The sequence below is a fragment of the Mustelus asterias genome, unplaced genomic scaffold (genome assembly GCF_964213995.1).
Source record: "Mustelus asterias unplaced genomic scaffold, sMusAst1.hap1.1 HAP1_SCAFFOLD_194, whole genome shotgun sequence".
Classification (NCBI taxonomy): domain Eukaryota; kingdom Metazoa; phylum Chordata; class Chondrichthyes; order Carcharhiniformes; family Triakidae; genus Mustelus; species Mustelus asterias.
This window is the reverse complement of record NW_027590187.1, coordinates 305,367-325,180: the sequence shown is the minus strand read 5'-3', so window position 1 is coordinate 325,180 and position 19,814 is coordinate 305,367. Positions and strand designations below refer to the sequence as shown.

At 44.2% G+C, this 19,814-nt stretch overlaps 1 long non-coding RNA gene and 2 other non-coding genes across 3 annotated transcripts in view; all 3 read left to right on the top strand.

Moving 5' to 3' along the window:
* The window catches only part of LOC144485434 (uncharacterized), a 664,084-nt gene that overhangs the window by 340,924 nt on the left and 303,346 nt on the right, over positions 1 to 19,814 (top strand). The window lies entirely within an intron of this gene.
* On the top strand, positions 5,546 to 5,617 carry trnag-ucc (transfer RNA glycine (anticodon UCC)). Its single transcript has one exon. It is a non-coding gene; the product is annotated as a tRNA-Gly (tRNA).
* Positions 15,880 to 15,971, top strand: trnar-ucg (transfer RNA arginine (anticodon UCG)). Its single transcript is given in 2 exon segments — positions 15,880 to 15,916; positions 15,936 to 15,971. It is a non-coding gene; the product is annotated as a tRNA-Arg (tRNA).

Here is a 19,814-nt window from a genome sequence, read left to right as displayed (position 1 = left end):
TGATTGGACCTATCTCGTATTAATTTGATCTTTCTCTACATGTTGCTGTGACTGTAACTCTACATTGTGCGCTCTCTTCTTTCCTTTGCTATGTATGGTATGCTTTGTCTGCGTAGCATGTAAGAAACAGTACTTCTCACTGTGTACTAATGCATGTGACAAGAATAAATCAAATCAAATAAAGTCAAATAATATGACACAGATATAAAGGTAAAGTCGCCGTAGTTGCAAATGACCACAGGCTGCTTTCCCCCTCAAAAGGGAGAGCTTACAGGTGGCGATTTAGCCCAAGGGTTACCACACCTCAGGCGACAGGCAATGCTTGGAATATCTAATGTGCGATCTAATAGTACATCTGGATTTTCTTTGCAGAAAATTTGTATCAAAATCCTGATGTTGTTTTTAAATCCGGGGATAATATACGGCTGTTACAAACTGCCCTGCCACCTTCAATGATTTGTACACAGGTCCATATATTTCCCGCTGTTCCTGTTTCCCCTTTTGGAATTATATCCTTTATTTTGTATTGCCTCTTTGCGTTCTTCCCACCAAAATGAATCACTTAATTCTTCATCCGCCACATGTCCTCCCATTCCACTAAGCTGTCTGTGTCGTTTCGGAGTTCGACTGGAATTTCTGTAGCTCTTTTCAGAACCAAAGGACGTCCCAAATCATTTCACTGATTATAAAGGATTTTTGAAATATAGTCATTGTCCAATTGCTGAACTTTTGAACTGTCTGTTCGATACGTCAGACATTCCCATATGGGGATGGGGAATAAGTGCACCAGGCGTGGCTCTGTGGCGCAACGGATAGTGTGTTAGATTCCTCGTCATTGTCTGGCGAGACAATCAAAGGTAAACTTTGAAGAAATCAGCTGTTCATAAACTGGTTCGTTAGATGTTGATTATAGTTGCGATGACCGAATTGTTCAGGTGTTTGATTTAAAATCTAATGTGGTTCACCGCGCGGGTTCGAGGCCCCAGGGGTTCGAGAGTGGATGATACTGTTCATTTTCTTTAATTACCTCCAGAGGGCTGATCACTGACTGGAAAACTGATCGCCATTCCTGTTGGATTTTGTGAAGATATCGACGAAATATTGAGTGAACAGATGGAAAAGAAGACGATAACAATGTCTGTTTGATTTCTGTATTTTGGGAGCCGATCGTGGCTCTGCGAGGTGAAAGGGGTGAGCTCAGAGGTGCGGGAGATGAATAGGGCACGGTTGAGCGCCCAACCAAACACTGAGGGTCGGGGTGGAGGCACCTTGCTTTCAGGAAGTTGGAGTCCATGTCAGGAGCGCCGATTTGGAAAGAGGCATCAGGGGAACAGTTCCGACTGAGGTGAACAAACTAGGAGAATGGGGATGGCGTCCTTACAGGGAGCGGGGTATGAGGATCTGTACTCGGCGTGTGAGTCGGTGGGGCTTTAATTACTGGTGGTCAGTCTATCTAGAATTGGAGGCAGACAGGTCAGGGAAGGGTAGGGAAGTGTCGCATTTGGACCATGCGAAAATGCGAGGATAGAAAATGGAAGCAAAATAGCAATTTTTTCCAGACGCAGATGAGAGCAGGAAGCAGCACCGATACAGTCATCGATGTAACGGAAAAAGAGTTGGGGGGTGGGAAGAGCGGGTGGCGGGGGTGGGGGGGGGGGGGGGCGGATGGGGGGTGGAGGCGTTGGCGGTGGCTGAACAGGATTGGAACAAGAAATATTCCACATACGCCACAAAAATCACTCACTTTCAGGCGCGTAACCGGAGCCTAACGGTGCCTTTTGTGATGCTATCTGAAGATGACAGTTTCCAACCGTCACTTTGTACAGAAATCTGATGGAACCTCCTGAAAACCGAGCCTGTTAACTGAAATCCACTATTTCTTTCAGAAATTGCAGGGAGCTGTCTCAGAATTACTTCCCTTGTAACTTTGTCCATTTAATTCTCACTTATCTTAGAATTTTTGATCCGAACAATTCCACAATATCGGTTTGATCTGGATAAATTATTGATGTTCCCAACTTGAACAAAAAACTTTGTTATCAATCGGCCAATGGGAATTCTGTGGAGGGAATTCTAATGTCCTCAGGAAGAGGTTTAATAATGAGCTGAATGAACTGTTTTTGTTTACAGGGATGAAAGGTTATGTCACTGGGCTGGCAATCCAGAGGTCCGGACTAATATTTGGGGACACGGAGTAAATCCCACCACGGCAGCTTGTGAAATTCAAATTCACGGATTTAGTACATAGAAACATGGATAGAAAACAGAAACAGGAGTTGGCCATTCGGCCCAAATAAAGCTGGAATTGAATGCAAGCTTCAGAAATGGTGGCCTTGAAATTTCCGTCCATTGTTTTCCAGAGACAACATCACAGAACAACAGAGAACATGTCACACAACAGGACACGCCTTTACAGAACCGAGAAAACATCTGCACAAGATGGATCATATTTACACAACAGGGAACACATTGACACAACAGGGAATAATTTGACAAAACCACAAGGAAGATCTGTCAACGACAGAGTCACAGTTCCACAACAGAGAGAATAGTTGCAAAGCACAGAACACAGTTACACAGCAGGAAACACATTTCAAAACAGGGCCTAGCTTTGTGTAACAGAAAACAGCTTTTCATAAATACTCATGTTTTCCATCTCAGTATCTTGCTGGTTTGCTCGGCACCTTTTCTGTCTGTCATTGTGCGTGTATCCTGATAGTCTCTTACTGCTTTTCTGTGTGTCTTTCTCTATCTGTTACACTCGAGGTGATGTGATGTGTTACTCTCCAGCCAGGGTGTGCGTCCCACCACGGAGGGTGTTGTTTTAAATCAATAGTTGTCGGACTGCCGCGCAACAGTAATAGGCAGGAAGCGATTACGTTTCGGAGCAGACTGTCGCAGCGAAAGCGGCCCGTAACCCAGAGGTGGACGGATCGAAACCACCCTTTTCTATCGTGTTTTCTTTCGTATCAAAAAGGCATATTCGGCTGCTGTCCAATAGCAACTCTGTATTTTCTCGGCAGCAAATTTGCTTCGTCATGTTGATTTGTGTTACTGTGGGTGGCACAGCGCATTTGTCCCAGGTTTAGTTCAGTTGGCTGGGTAGCAGATTCAGCCAACGGCTCCCGATCAGTTCCCGTATCGGTTGAGATTATTGATACAGGCCCTGCCTTCTCAGCCTTGCTCCCCGCCTGAGATGTGAATCCTCCGGTGAAATCACCAGAAGTCAGCTCTCCCCTGAGATGTCCGCTGAATCATCTCGGACCGTGGACGTTGCTTTCAATTTACAAACAGCAAAAATATGACCTGCTCGTGGAAACCGGAGGTGTCCCTAAAATATCATTTCATCATAATTTTGAAATGTATCGTTTCGCGAACATTTGCAAACAATCAACTTTCCCCGGATGCAGATTCCAAAGACCAACTGCAGAAATCCTCCAGGAGCCTGACGTGAATTAAACACGCAACCTTCTGACCTGGAGGGACCTGATAAATTAACTGTCTCCCTCTTTACTTTCTATGGATTTACATCGAATGAAAGAGTAACAACGAACCGAGATTAATGAGAGAGCAGGAACACAGCATTGTCCTGCGGGAGAAATGTCTTCTTGTTACGGGTCTTAAGAGCACAAGAGCTGTTTTGGGGCAATGTAAATGCGTGACGAGGTGGCCGAGTGGTTAAGGCGATGGACTGCTAATCCATTGTACTCTGCATGCGTGGGTTCGTCGTAGATGCATTTTCTCCGTCTTCGTATTGACCCAGAGATTGAGGGTGAACTGATGACTTATTTTGAGGTTTCCGAACAAACGTGAAGTTTCGGCCGAGTTCTGCAGGTATGAGGGATGAATAATCCAACACCATTCCATATTGCTCATCCAAATGAGAAACTCCAGCTGGCAATTGTGGTTTCAGAAGCTCCAAAACAGACTCAAGCTTCATTTGAGGCACCAGTTGCGGATTTTGTCTTTCCAGAATCGGACGTTCCGCCATGAAAATTAGTGCCGGGTTTGGTGGAATGGTCTTGTTCAATTGCCCGTTCCTGTCACGAGCATTAACATGCTAAATATGTGGGGTTACGGGCCTGCATGGGATTGCTGATGGCGCAGGCTCGATCGGCCGAATGACCTCCTTCTGTACTGTAGGGATTCTATGAAGTTCGGGGCGACAGTTTAACTTCTCTGAGAATATGCCCAACTGTTCTCGCATAAGATATAAACTTCTAACCAGTCAATGCCTGTTTGAGGACTGGCAAGGAATAGGGCTGACATTGAATAGGTTCATATTGAATTAGTTACAGCAAATTGATTCTTTAAGAGGTGTTGGTGCAATGCTTTCAGAGAGACTGTCATAGTGCCTTTTTTTGTTCAGTAATTTTGTTAATCTACTTGGAGCGGGTGCAGTTTGTCAACATCTGTGCCTCTTGCTTGGCCACCTCAGTGGGCAGCAGCATCTCCAAGAGTCAAGTGGGCGATGGTGGTGACTGTGTGAGCATTTGATCAAGGGTCCTGGCCATCACATTGGTGACTTATTTAATTCGCTATCGCAGGTCAGAACAGAACAGAACAGGACATCTGAAATGAAATTCATTCAAGATTCTCATTATTCATGAGTTGTTCATGGAAATATTTCTTCAATTTGCTTCCTGTGTAAACTTCGTTGCAATGAAAGAATAGGCTTCAAAGCTATTCAATGAGTTCTCAGTCAGAAACAACAGTGAAAAGGGGGGTTAAACTGTGCAGAAAAACGCGACAGCCAAGATCAGTTTACAAATTGTGTTATAGACACACCTTCGTGAGCAACGAAAGTACTTCCGTAATTATAACTAATGAAAATAACAATCACTTTAACAGAGCAAGCGATGGTGGTGTAGTGGTGAGCCTGGCTGCTTTCCAAGCAGTTAGCCCGGATTCGGTTCCCGGCCATAGCACTGGTCATGTATTTAGGTCCTTATCCACGGCCTCTTGCGTTTCAAATCGTGTGGTCAAAAACAGTTCAAACGCAGCGTTTGCTGGAAATGAAACAAAAAGGACGTCCCTTTTAAATATTATTTATTCGGACGGAAAATTCCGCTTCAAATTCTCTCTGCAGAAAAAAAATATTGAAACAGAGGAAGAAGTCTCTGTGTTGATGAATGAGTTCTCAGTCAGAGACAAATATATAAAGTAAAGGGAACCGAACACAGTTGACCTCCCTGACTGTGATCGCAATAATCCCGATCAAGTCAATATGAACGTTACTGAGGTCGTTGCATCGACTGGCCAATAAACAGCTCCGATGGCAGGGTGGTTCAGGCGTTAGACTTTGAATCTAAATTTGCTTTGATTGGAGACTTTTTTAAACTGAAAGAACAGGCCTCAAAATTATTCAATGAGTTCTCAGGCAGGTACAATGTTAAAATGTAGGCTTCAACTGTCCAAAAAACAAGAGTGAACAATTTCAGTTTACAAAATGTGCGTCAGGACCACCAGGTGTCTGAGGAAATCGGCAACTAAGGCAGTTCCGTAATTATAACAAATGTAAATAACCATCACTCAAACATAGCGAGCGATGGTGGTATAGTGGTGAGCATAGCTGCCTTCCAAGCAGTTGACCCGGGTTCGATTCCCGGCCATCGCATTGGTAATGTATTTATTACTTTATTTTGTGTTTCAAGGCATGTGGACCAAATAAAACTCGAACGTGGCAATTGCCTATAAATACGCTTCCCGTTCAAATTTTATTTATTTCGGACGGAGAATTCGGTTTCAATTTTATTTTCCTGAAAACAATACTGAAATAGAAGAATAATCTAATAAATGAATTCTCAGTCAAACATAAGGACACCAAGTAAAAATAGAGGAACACATGTCAGCTCACACACTGTTCACTGCACAATCCTGATGCTTGATGAAGTTAACGTGAACATTGCTGAGGTGATTACATCATTTTGAGAGATAAGCAGCTGCGATGGCCGAGTGGTTAAGGCGTTGCACTCAAAACCATCGTTTCCTCGCGAAGGTTCAAACTCTGTGCGCAATGAGCGAGATTGGAAATGTGTAATTCGCTTCTCCAGGGCAGCCCGTAATATTGAATTGTAATTTACTGTGGGCTCTTTCTATAAAGACCGGGCACTCTGCTGGCATCGACAATATGGGCCGAATGGCTTCTGTGCTGTAACTTGGCTGAGGAACTGGTGCAGGGGGCAGGGTTTCCAATTCTTGGATCATTGGGACATCTTCTGGGGCAGTTGGGACCTGTACAAGAGAGACGGGTTACACCTAAACTACAAGGGGACCAATATACTTGCAGGGAGATTTGCTAGTGTTATTGGGGAGCGTTTAAACTAGATTTGCAGGGGGATGGGAACCAGAGTGCCAGAGCAGATAGTGGAGCAGGGGTAAAAAGACAGGTTAGTTCAAGCAAAATCACAAATGGAGGGGTTGAGTGTGGTGGAAATAATCTTTTGAGGTGTGCCTATTTCAATGCCAGGAGTATTGTGGGGAAGGCAGATAAGCTGAAGGCGTGGGTAGACACATGGAAATATGACATTATAGCCATTAGTGAAACTTGGCTACAGGAAGGGCAGGACTGGCAGCTCAATGTTCGAGGGTTCCAATGTTTCAGGCGGGATAGAGGCAGAGGGATAAAAGGTGGGGGGGGGGGGGGGGGTGGCATTGTTGGTCAGCGAAAATGTTACAGCGGTACTCAGGCTGGATAGATTAGGGAGCTTGTCTACAGAGGCCCTATGGGTGGAGCTGAGAAACAGAAAAGGTATGACCACGTTAATGGGGTTGTATTATAGACCACCCAATAGTCAGCGAGAATTGGAGGAGCAAATCAGCGGAGAGATAGCTGACAACTGCAAGAAACACAAAGTTGTGATAGTAGAGGATTTTAATTTTCCACATATAGATTGGGACTCGCATACTGTTAAAGGTTTAGACGGGGTAGAGTTTGTAAAATGTGTTCAGGAGTATTTGTGAAAAAAGAGATCCCATAGCATCTGTGGAGAGAGAAACGGTCGATCCCGTGAAATGTCTGCATTCGGAATGTGAACTGTCTCTATTTTCACCGTTTCTATGTGAACTGTCTCTATTTTCACCGATCTGGAACGTAACGGTGAAAATAGAGACAGTTCACATTCCGAATGCAGACATTTCACGGGATCGAACGTTTCTCTCTCCACAGATGCTATGGGATCTCGGATAGATTCATGAAAGAAAAATAATTGAATCCTACAGCGGCCCATTGAGACTGCACCGATTTCCCCGTAAACCTTTCAAATCTGCCTTCCCCTGACATTGAACACATCAGAGGGAATTGCACACATCACTCAGTGAAACTCTTCCGCTAAACGTTAAGCGGTTTATCTTGAGCTGGTTCCATTTACTGTTTTCAGACCCACATTTGCTATAAAAGTAGCCGTGTTCAGGGTGTGATTCATACACACAGTTTTCTCCTCTGAAGGCCATTCTGTGGCGCGAGGTGATTTATTTAAAATACTTCATTTAAACGGGATATGTGTGTCGCTGACCAGGGAAGCACATATTATCCAAATTAATTATCTTTGAGTAATTGGCGTTGAATTCATTCTGTAGCCACTGCAGTCCATGTGGTGTCAGCACATGCACTGCTGTTCGGGAGGAATTTCCAGGATTGTGACCCATTGGAACAGCAATATGTTTCCAAGTCAAGATGATGTGGTTTCGGAGTGCAACTTAGAGCGGGTCGTTGTTTCTCTGCGTCTGCTGCCCTTGTGCTGCCAGGTGAGAGATTTCTTGGGTTTGGATGGTGCCTCGCGAATGAAAAATTAAGGTCAGGAGTGAGATTTGAACTGTCACCTCCAGCAGAGATTGTGACCTGAGACCGCTCGGCCATCCTGACCAGCGACGTCAATGTTTAATATCTCTGCACAAATCGATTTGCATTCCATCTTTATTGTTATGACATTTGAAACTCTGTCTCCGACTTGACTGATTGAGGGTGAACTGATCACTTATTTTGAGGATCAGGGACCAAGTGAAGGTAAGACACAGAGTTCCACAGGTTTGAAGGGTGAATAGTCCGGCACCATTCCGTATTCTTCATCCAAATGAGAAACTCGAGCTGACAACCGATTCAACTTAGGACAGCAGCTTTGGGTAGGAGTTGCCACTATGAAAACATGTGGTTTCAGAACCTCCAAAGCAGACTTAATTTCATTTGCGGCACGAGTGGCAGATTTTGTCTTTCCAGAATGGGCCGTTCCGCCATGAAAATTAGCGCCGGGTTAGGTGGAATGGTCAAGTTATATTACCCTTAGTATCAGGAGCATTAGCATGTTAAATACGTGGGGTTACTGGGATAGGGCCTGCATGTTGTTGGCACAGGATCGATGGGCCGAATGGCCTCCTTCTGTACTGTTCGTACTCTATGAAGTTCGGGATGGCAGTTTCACTTTCCTGAGAATATTGATGACTGTTCTCTGATAACATTAAAACTTCTCACCAGTCAATGCCTGTTTGAGAACTGGCCATGCATAGGGCTGACATTGAAACGGTTCATATTGAATTAGTTACAGCAAATTGATTCTTGAAGAGATGGTAATATAATGCTTTCAGAGATTGTCATAGCTCAGTTGCGCTTGTTTGTTCAGAAATTTTGGGAATATATTTGGAGCGGGTGCAGTTGGTCAGTATGGTGGTATAGTGGTGAGCATTGCTGCTTTCCAAGCAGTTGACCCGGGTTCAATTCCCACCCATTGTATTCATCATTTGTCACCTTATCCACGGCTTCTTGCGTTTCAAAGCATGTGGGCACAAACAGTTCGAAAGCAATGTTTGCCGGTTGTGAATTAAAATGGACTTAATGTGTTTTTTTTTCGGATGTTAAATTCGGCTTCAATTTCGTTATACTGAAAAAAAATATTGAAATAGACGAAATGTCTCTGAACTAATAAATGAATTCTCAATCAAAGATAAAGACACCAAAAAGAGGGAGGCGAACAGGTTTCAGCTCACACACTGTGCTCTGCATAATCTAGATGCCTGATGAAGTTACTATGAACGTTTCTGAAGTGGTTCCATCATTCGTTCAGATAAACCGCTGCGGTGGCCGAGCAGTTAAGGTGTTGGACTGGAAACAGAATGGGGATTCCGCGCGCAGGTTGGAAACCTGCCCGCAGTGCTAGCCATTTGAAATGTTTAATTGACTTCTCCAGGGCAGCACACGAGAATAAATCGTGATTTTCATGGGTTTTTTTCTATGAAGATCTGGATCTGTGCTATGGGCCGGGTCCAGGAAGTTGGTATTGGAATGGGCGCCAGGGTGTTCTCAGCTGGCATCTACAAGATGGGCCGAATGGCTTCTGTGCTGTAACTTTCATGAGAAAAATCATGACGTGAGAGGAAAGAAACAGAGCAGCATAAGAACAAAACAAGGTCTCATGTCAGAGTAAGATTCTTACGTAATGGCATAAGAAATGCATTTCACCAGAATACATTGAATGAATGAGAATTTCAAAATGCTGCTAAGATGAAATGACATCGTGTTCATTCAAACATATTGCAACAAGCTGGGCGTTCGGTATTCCTGGTGATAACAGTTTGGGAATGGAAGGAGCACGTGAAAAATAGGGAGGAATAGTCATATTGGAACGTTAGTGAAAGAGGATTCTTGAGAATAATAAGACATCAGTGGAAATTCCATGTTAGAATTGACTTCAAGATGTCTGGATTAAGTGCTCGCTTTTCCCAGGATTCCATACACAAGCGACAAATTGATGGTATATATTCAGAGATTAGAGAATATTGCAAATAAACCGATGTTGTTTTAAAAGACGTCCAATAATTTCTGACAGATTGAACCGAGCTGGACAGCTCGTTCAGAAAGCAGTTGTTGTCTTGTTTACGCACATGATATATTTCTGGTACAATATGCACCAAGCCGACAAGATGACAGGGTCATAGAGTCATAGAGGTTTACAGCAGGGAAACAGGCCCTTCGGTCCAACTTGTCCATGCCGCCCTTTTCTTTAAAACACCTAAGATAGTCCCAATTGCCCGCATTTGGCCCATATCCCTCTATGTCCATATTGCCCCTGTAACTGTCTAAACGCTTTTTAAAAGACAAAATTATACCCGCCTCTACTACTACCTCTGGCAGCTTGTTCCAGACAGTCACCAACCTCTGTATGAAAAAAATGCCCCTCTGGACCCTTTGGTATCTCTCCTCTCTCAACTTAAACCTATGCCCTCTAGTTTTAGGCTCCCCGAGCTTTGGGAAAATGTATTGACTATCTAGCTAATCTATGCCCCTCATTACTTTATAGACCCCTATAAGATCATACCTCAGCCTTCTACGCTCCAGAGAAAAAAGTCCCAATCTATTCAGCCTTTCCTTATAATTCAAACCATCAAGTCCCGTTAGATAGAACATAGAACAGTACGGCACAGAACAGGCCCTTCGGCCCACGATGTTGTGCCGAGCTTTATCTGAAACAAAGATCAAGCTATCCCACTCCCTATCATCCTGGTGTGCTCCATGTGCGTATCCAATAACCGCTTAAACGTTCCTAAAGTGTCTGACTCCACTATCACTGCAGGCAGTCCATTCCACACCCCAACCACTCTCTGCGTAAAGAACCTACCTCTGATATCCTTCCTATATCTCCCACCACGAACCCTATAGTTATGCCCCCTTGTAATAGCTCCATCCACCCGAGGAAATAGTCTTAGATGCTAGTAAAGATGCTAGTAAAATTTACAAGGATGCTAGTAAAATTCTTCTGCACTCTTTCTAGATTAATGATATATTTTCTATAATAGGGTAACGAGAACTGTACACAGTATTCCAAGTGTAGGTTTACCAAGGTCTTGTACAACTTCAACAAGGCATCCCAACGCTTGTATTCCATGTTCTGACAAAGAAACCAAGCATGCTGAATGCCGTCTTCACCAATCTGTCCACCTGTGACTCCAGTTTCGAGGAGATATGAACCTGTACCCCGAGATCCCTTTGTTCTGTAACTCTCCCCAACGCCCTACCATTACCTGAGGAAGTCTTGTCCTGGTTCATTCTATCAAAATGCATCATTTCGCATTTATCTAAATTAAACTCTATATACCATTCGTCAGCCCACTGGCCCAATTGATCAAGATCCCGTTGCAATCCGAGATAACCTTCTTCACTCTCCACTATGCCACCAATCTTGGTGTAATCTGCAAACTGACTAACCATGCCTCCTCTATTCTCATCCAAATCATTAATATAAATAAATAACAGCGGACCCAGCATCGATTCCAGAGGCACACCGCTGGCCACAGGTCTCCAGTTTGAAAACAGCTCTTTACAAGCACCCTCTGGTTTCTGTCATCGAGCCAATTTCGTATCCATTTAGCGACCCTGGATTCTGTGAGATTGAACCTGATGCAACAGCCGATCATGTGGTACCTTGTCAAGGCCTTGCTAAAGTTCATGTAGGCAACATCAAGTTCACTGTCCTTTGTTACCCCTTCAAAAAACTCAATCAAATTTGTGGGACATGATTTTCCACTCACAAAGCCATGCTGACTGTCCCTAATCAGTCGTTGCGTCACTAAATGCCTGTAGATCCTTTCTCTCAAAATACCTTCCAACAACTTACCCACCACAGATGTGAGGCTCACTGGCCTGCAATTCCCAGGCTTTTCCCTGCAGCCCTTTTTAAACAATGACATCCGAGAGTGTGTGGAAAATGTGTGTGAGAGCCTGAACTGGATCCGAAATGAAACCAGTGGTGGCGGAACAGAGCAATTTAAAGACAGAGAGCGGACGGAGCAGAGACAAGCTGCTGTCAGCTCTCGGCTTCTCCAGCCTCTCTGTGTTTGTCGCTCCTCACAATCTATCCCATTACAATTAAAACTTGACACTTCACATTCTTTGCCTGATCATTTCTGTGACCGAAATCCGAATATTTCCTGTTGAGAAAGTTCCATCCGAATTCCGGGCAGCAATTTCCATTTCAACCCGTCTCTTTGCTGCATTGATCGCGCTCTCTCAGTCCAGCGCTGACTTATTCTCCGTTTGCCAACTGAAATCTTGCAGTAGACGAATATTTTCCATTAAATTTTCCCTTCAGACCTGAGCAAGGGAACAGCGCGATCCTATGCCAGGAAATCTTGCGATTTGACACAAGAAGGACGGCGAAATGCGGCGCTGAGGGCGGACACACAAACACAGTAACATTAGTCTAACCCAGCCGCCCCTTTAGCACACTCTCTCTGACACAATATTCACATTTGCACATTGACAAGTCAAACTGTGTCTCAGATTGACAGCTCCCAGGGCAGGCTTTCCTCTCTCGCTCTGTGCTGTGGATTATCGGGGATTAGTTGGAGTTTCCCAGCTCAGTAACTGTTAAAGCCTCTGAGGCCGGCGATGTTCAACGTGTCAGTTCCCCAGATTCAGGGGGTTGCAGCCAATCAGAGCTGTGCCTGGGTTACCCCGGAACTGGTTGAAATGATGATCTTGTTCACAAGCTGAATTCTATTTGATCAGATGAAGATACATATTATGTGCATTTAGACGCTAAACAATGTTCAGCCTTCATATAGAGTTGATGAGAGGGGGTGGAGGGATAGACAGAGACAGAGTCTGCTCGGCTAGATAATGTATCAGTGCCAAAAATCCTTGTAAATTCCGGTTTGGAGAAACAGAAGCTGCATTCTGAGCATTATTCATTAACACATTATTCATCTCACAGTCAGGAACAGTGCTGCATTCTGATAGAAGGGATGGAAAGAGGCAACAGAACATAGAACTCCTGCAGTACAGAAGGAGTCTGTACTGACTACAATCCCATCCAGGCCCTATTCAAATAACCCCACACATTTACCCGTCTCATCCCACTGACACTATGCATTCTATCCATGGTCAATCAGCCTAACCCGCACATATTTGGACTGTGTGTGGGAATCCAGGGAGGAAACCCATGCAACATGGGGAGAAAATGCAAATTCAAAGCAGACAGTGAACTGAGGCCGGAATGGAATCCGGGACTAATTATGTGAGGCAATATGCTAACCACTGTGTCAATCATTGTGCCACCCTGCCACTCTGAATGGTCCAGTTCTACACAGGATTGCAGGATCAGAGGGACCTGAGGTTCAGAGAGATCTTTGAACGTGAGAGGAGATCTTGGGAGAGTCGTTCGGGAAGTGGATTGGATCTTCGGCTTCATCAATGAGGACACTGAATATAAAAGCAGGGAAGCTATGCTCAATCTTTATAAAGCTCGGATCAACTGCGGCTGTTTTAGAATCACAACAAGACCTGGTAACCACACTTTAGAAATTGTGTGAGGGTCCTTCGGAGGGAGAAAAGGAGATTTATTGGTTTGGATCCAGCGATGAGAGATTTTAGCTACAAGGTTTCGTTGGATAATTTGGAGTGTATTCTCTTTGCAGCACATGAGATTGAGTGGTGTAAGAGACATGTAAAAAACATATTGAACTAAGGTACATAGGGGAAGTTACGACATTAACCCCTAGGGTTCCAATGTTTCAGGCGGGATAGAGGGAGAGGAGGGTTCCAATGTTTCAGGCGGGATAGAGGCAGAGGGATAGAAGTTGGGGGCGGGGGAGTGGCATTGTTGGTCAGGGAAAATGTTACAGCGGTACTCAGGCAGGATAGATTAGGGAGCTTGTCTACAGAGGCCCTATGGGTGGAGCTGAGAAACAGGAAAGGTATGACCACATTAATGGGCTTGTATTATAGACCACCCAATAGTCAGCGAGAATTGGAGGAGCAAATCAGCGGAGAGATAGCTGACAACTGCAAGAAACACAAAGTTGTGATAGTAGGGGATTTTAATTTTCCACATATAGATTGGGACTCGCATACTGTTAAAGGTTTAGACGGGGTAGAGTTTGTAAAATGTGTTCAGGAGAATTTATTACATCAGTATATAGAGGCCAACTAGAGAGGATGCGATATTGGATCTCCTATTGGGAAATGAGTTAGGGCAGGTGATGGATGTGAGTGCGAGGGAACACTTTGGATCCAGTGATCATAATGCCATTAGTTTCAACCTGATCGTGGATAAAGATAGATCAGGTCCTCGGGTTGAAGTTCTGAACTGGAAAAAGGCCAAATTTGATGAAATGAGAAGGGATCTGGGAAGTGTGGATTGGCACAGGCTGTTCTCTGGTAAGGATGTAAATGGAACGTGGGAGGCCTTCAAAGGAGAAATTTTGAGAGTGCAGAGTTTGTATGTTCCTGTCAGGATTAAAGGCAAAGTAAATAGGAATAAGGAACCTTGGTTCTCGAGGGAGATTGTAACACTGATTAAGAGGAAGAGAGAGTTGTATGAAATGTACAGGCAGCAAGGAACAGATCAGATGTTCGAGGAGTATAAAAAGTGCAAGAAGCTACTTAAGAGGGAAATCAGGAGGGCGAAAAGAAGACATGAGGTTGCTTTGGCAGACAGAGTGAAGGAAAATCCAAAGAGCTTCTATAGGTATGTTAGGAGCAAAAGGATAGTGAGGGATAAAATTGGTCCTCTTGAAGACCAGAGTGGTAGACTGTGTGTGGAACCAAAAGAGATGGGGGAGATACTAAATGGTTTTTTTGCATCCGTATTTACTGAGGAAACGGGCATGGAGTCTACGGAAATAGGGCAAACTGGTAGGGAGGCCATGGAACCTTTACAGATTAAAGGGGAGGAGGTGCTCGCTGTCTTGAGGCAAATCAGAGTGGATAAATCCCCAGGACCGGACAGGGTATTCCCACGGACCTTGAGGGAAGCTAGTGTTGAACTTGCAGGGGCCCTGGCAGACATATTTAAAATGTCAGTATTCACGGGGGAGGTGCCGGATGATTGGAGGGTGGCTCATGTTGTTCCGTTGTTTAAAAAAGCTTCCAAAAGAAATCCGGGAAATTATCGGCCAGTAAGTTTGACGTCGGTGGTGGGCAAGTTATTGGATGGTGTGATACGGGATAGGATGTACAAATATTTGGATAGACAGGGACTTATTAGGGAGAGTCAATATGGCTTTGTGCGTGGTAGGTCATGTTTGACCAATCTATTAGAGTTTTTCGAGGAGGTTACCAGGAAAGTGGATGAAGGGAAGGCGGTGGATGTTGTCGACCTGGATTTCAGCAAGGCCTTTGACAAGGTCTCTCATGGGAGGTTAGTTAGGAAGGTTCAGTCGCTAGGTATACATGGGGAGGTAGTAAATTGGATAAGACACTGGCTCAATGGAAGAAGCCAGAGAGTGGTTGTGGAGGATTGCTTCTCTGAGTGGAGGCCTGTGACTAGTGGTGTGCCGCAGGGATCAGTGTTGGGTCCACTGTTGTTTGTCATCTATATCAATGATCTGGATGATAATGTGGTCAATTGGATCAGCAAGTTTGCTGATGATACAAAGATTGGAGATATAGTGGACAGTGAGGAAGGTTTTCAAAGCTTGCAGAGGGATTTGGACCAACTAGAAAAATGGGCTGAAAAGTGGCAAATGGAATTTAACGCAGACAATTCTGAGATATTGCACTTTGGAAGGACAAACCAAAGAAGAACGTACAGGGTAAATGGTAGGACTCTGAAGAGTGCAGTTGAACAGAGGGATCTGGGAATACAGGTACAGAATTCCCTAAAAGTGACGTCACAGGTGGATAGGATCGTAAAGAGTGCCTTTGGTACATTGGCCTTTATAAATCGGAGTATCGAGTATAAAAGTTGGAGTGTTATGGTAAGGTTATATAAGGCATTGGTGAGGCCGAATTTGGAGTATTGTGTACAGTTTTGGTCACCTAGTTACAGGAAGGATGTAAATAAGATTGAAAGAGTGCAGAGAAGGTTCACAAGGATGTTGCCGGGACTTGAGAAGCTGAGTTACAGAGAGAGATTTAATAGGTTGGGACTTTATTCCCTGGAGCGTGTTGGCGGCGTGGCCTAATGGATAAGGCGTCTGACTTCGGTGGTCATCATGACGATGATATCAGAAGATTGCAGGTTCGAGTCCTGTCGCGGTCGCTTCATTTTTCTATGGTTCTATTTTAAGCAAAACTTGGACGGGTTCATGGATGAGAGGGATGTGGAGGGGTATGGTCCAAGTGCAGGTCAGTGGGACTCGGCATAAAATGGTTCGGCACAGACAAGAAGGGCCAAAAGGCCTGTTTCTGAGCTGTAATTTTCTATGGTTCTATGGTTCTAAGATTGAGGGGAGATTTGATAGAGGTGTATAAGATTTTGATGGGTATAGATAGAGTGAATGCAAGCAGGCTTTTTCCGCTGAGGCGAGGGGAGAAAAAAACCAGAGGGCATAGGTTAAGGGTGAAAGGAGAAAAGTTTAAAGGGAATATTAGGGGGGGGGGGGGGGCTTCTTCACGCAGAGAGTGGTGGGAGTGTGGAATGAGCTGCTGGATAAAGTGGTAAATGCGGGGTCACTTTTAACATTTAAGAAAAACTTGGACGGGTTCATGGATGAGAGGGGTGTGGAGGGATATGGTCCAAGTGCAGGTCAGTGGGACTAGGCATAAAATGGTTCGGCACAGACAAGAAGGGCCAAAAGGCCTGTTTCTGAGCTGTAATTTTCTATGGTTTTCTATGGTTCTATTAACTGCGAGCATGGAGATTCGGGAATAGGTGTTGAATGTTTAAGGCAGGCTGTGTAGGAGGCAGAGGATCCCTACAGTGCGGTAGGAGGCTATTTTGCCCACTGATTCTGCGCCGGCTCTCTCACAGAAAATCCCTCCCCAACCCTGTAACCACAACGTAATTACCCTGCTAATCCCCCTGACACTAAGGGTCAATATAGTCTGGCCAATCCACCTCATCTGCACATTGTTGAAACTGGGAGGAAACCGGAACACCTGAAGGAAACCCAGGCAGAAACGGGGAGAACGTGCAAACTCCATGCAAAGTGTCATCTGGATTCGAAACGTCAGCTCCTTCTCTCCTTACAGATGCTGCCAGGCCTGCTGAGATTTTCCAGCATTTTCTCTTTTGATTTCAAACTCCACACAGACAGCACCCAAGAATGTTAGAAGTGGACTTTAGTTTTCCGCAGGTTAGAGAAGGTGGAGTTTTCCCTTCAAGTTTCTGGTATCTGGAAATCAGCAGAACATCCAAAAATAGAACTGACAATGAATATAACCATGGTAGTTATTCACATGGCGCTAACGCCCGCTGCATTAATGCATGTGCTGATCGCGTGGCCGAATGGACAAGGCGTCTGACTTCGGTGATCATGATGATGATGATATCAGAAGATTGTACGTTAGAGTCCTGTGGCGGTCGCTTTATACAGAAAAGATCCGGAAAACCACCATGTTGCTCATCAGCTGTAAGTTATGCATTTTCTTGCAAACATTGCAGGGCGCCTTTTCAGGAAGTATTTCCTTGTTGTTTGGTTCATACAATTTTCTCATATCATTAATTTATTGAGCTCCTAAGAAATCAATCTCATCTGTGTAATCTTAATAAATTGTTGATGCTCCCGAATGGAGCAACAGGCTTTGCAGCAATAGGTTTAATAGGATTCTGTGGGATGGGGAATCTATTCTCCTCAGGAAGAGGTTTAATAATGAACTGAATGAACTGTTTTTGTTTACAGGGATGAAAGGCAATGTCACTGCGCTGGTAATCCAGAGGCCCGCACTAATTTTTGCGGACACAGAGTGAATCCCACCATGGCAGCTGGTCAAATTTAAATTCACTGATTTGATCAATCTGGAATTGAAAAACTGGCCTCAGTAATGGCCGCCTTGAAACCACCGTCGACTGTTATAAAACCTCATTTGGTTCGCCAGTGCACTTTAGATAAGTCAGTCTGCCCTCCTTACCTGGTCTGGGCACATGTCTCTCCAGACACAGAGCAATGTGGGTGACTCTTACCTGCCCTCTGAAATGGGCGAGCAAGCCACTCTCAGTTGAAGGGCAATTCGGGAAGGGCAACAAATGTTGGTCCTGCAGGTGAAATCCACAGCCCATAAAAAGAAGAATCATTAAGAACAAAGGAAAGGCCTGGTAAAGTTTTGACTGTTTGCATCTTTCTTTTCTTGTAATAACAAGGCTGAGGGGTGGCCTGATTCTGGGCTTTACATTAGTGAAAGATTTTGAAAAATTTCATTTCGATAAAATGGGCCAGAGAAGGGCAGATAAGAATGTATCTCACTCTCTCATACATGTCGTTGACAGTTGGTGTTTTTAGCACAATGAGGTAACTGCTCCAGTGTATCAGAGTATCCTAAGTGTACGAGAGGAATTCCACCAGCAATGCTTCCCCGACGTCCTCCAGGTTGAAGCGATTCATTCATGCTGATGACTGGGAGCAGTTTGTTCGTCATCGTTCAAAATGGCCAAAATCTGTCCCCCAAGCTGCAGCACGCTTTGAGTCACAAGATTTAATGATGAGGCAAAATGGCGGCACAGAAGAAAGTAACAGGAAGCTAATTCTGCGCTCCTGATCCCACGACCTCGCGGGACATCCTGTCCCATGTGTCCAAAGATCTGTGAGCCGAGAATCGCCCCGTTCACTCACATTCCATAGGAGAAACTTACGGACCTGAGTGGATGCTATCCTCGAATAGATGGACAGACAACGACAACAAATGTTTGTTACAAAGTAAATGTCATTAAAAGCCACGTTCAATATTAGTGTTGCTAAAACTTCCCATCGCCAACAGAACATGAACATGTGTTGTGTGTTTGTCCCTCTCTGATACGTGAGCTTCGTTCTACCCGAGTGTGCTGGCATCTAGTGGCCGAAACCAGAACTTCAACAGAGGGAAGATATTCACATCAAGTTTCGATATTGCAGGAACAGGTCAAGATGAAGAATTAATAATGGGATGGGATAGGACAGACCTCGTACTTTAATCAATAAATCCACTCTAAAAATCACTATTAAATTATCATTGAATCGGCAGCATTTGCCATTTGCTATCGTCTGGAACATTGGAGACGATTAGCGCAGCTGTAATTAATGGAAATCTGGAAAAGTGTTGGAGGGAGAATGGATTTCAGAGACAAACAGATAACGTTACATGAAATAGTCTGGACGGAGGGGTGTGTCGAGCAGTTTATCAAATAGAACTAATTGACCCAATTTCATTTCGGTATGTTATTTATTGAATTACTCCAGATTTACAAAGTACCTCAGAGACTGGGAGATAACTAATAACTCCCCACTCACATTGTGAACAAAAGACAGAGTGATACAGAATGAATCATTCACTCATAGACACCCACAGTGACTGACAGATAGACAATCAATTCCACACTCAAATCCTGCACCACACACCAAGTGACACAGAATGACTCCTGCACCCATACACATAGAACAGCACAGGAAAAGATCATTCAGACCTTTGTGTCTGGGAGTTGTCTTTCAATAGAAGCTCAGCTATCCCAGTCCACAGCATGAAAGCATAGGAGCAGAATTTGCAGGAGACACAATACATCTGGGAAAGTAAGTTGTGAAGAGGACAGAAGGAGCATGCAGCTAGTTATAGACAAGTTCTGTACATCGATAGAAACCTGGCAACTGGAATATAATGTGAAGTTATTTATTTTGGCAGAAGGAGTACAAAATCAGATTATTACTCAAATATAGAACGGCTGTGGAATTCGAAATTGCAGAGGGATCTCGGTGTTCTCGTGCATGAGGCGCAAATAATTAGTATGCAGGTACAGCAAGTAATAAAGAAAGTTAATGAAAGAAACGAATGTTATGTTTCAGCTGTACATGTCATTTGTGAAGTATCTTGACCATTGTCCGAAATTTTGGTCTCCATATTCAATGAAGGATGTAATTGCGTTAGAAATGTTCCAGAAAAGATTTACTAGTTTGATAATTGACAGTGCAGTGCAGAC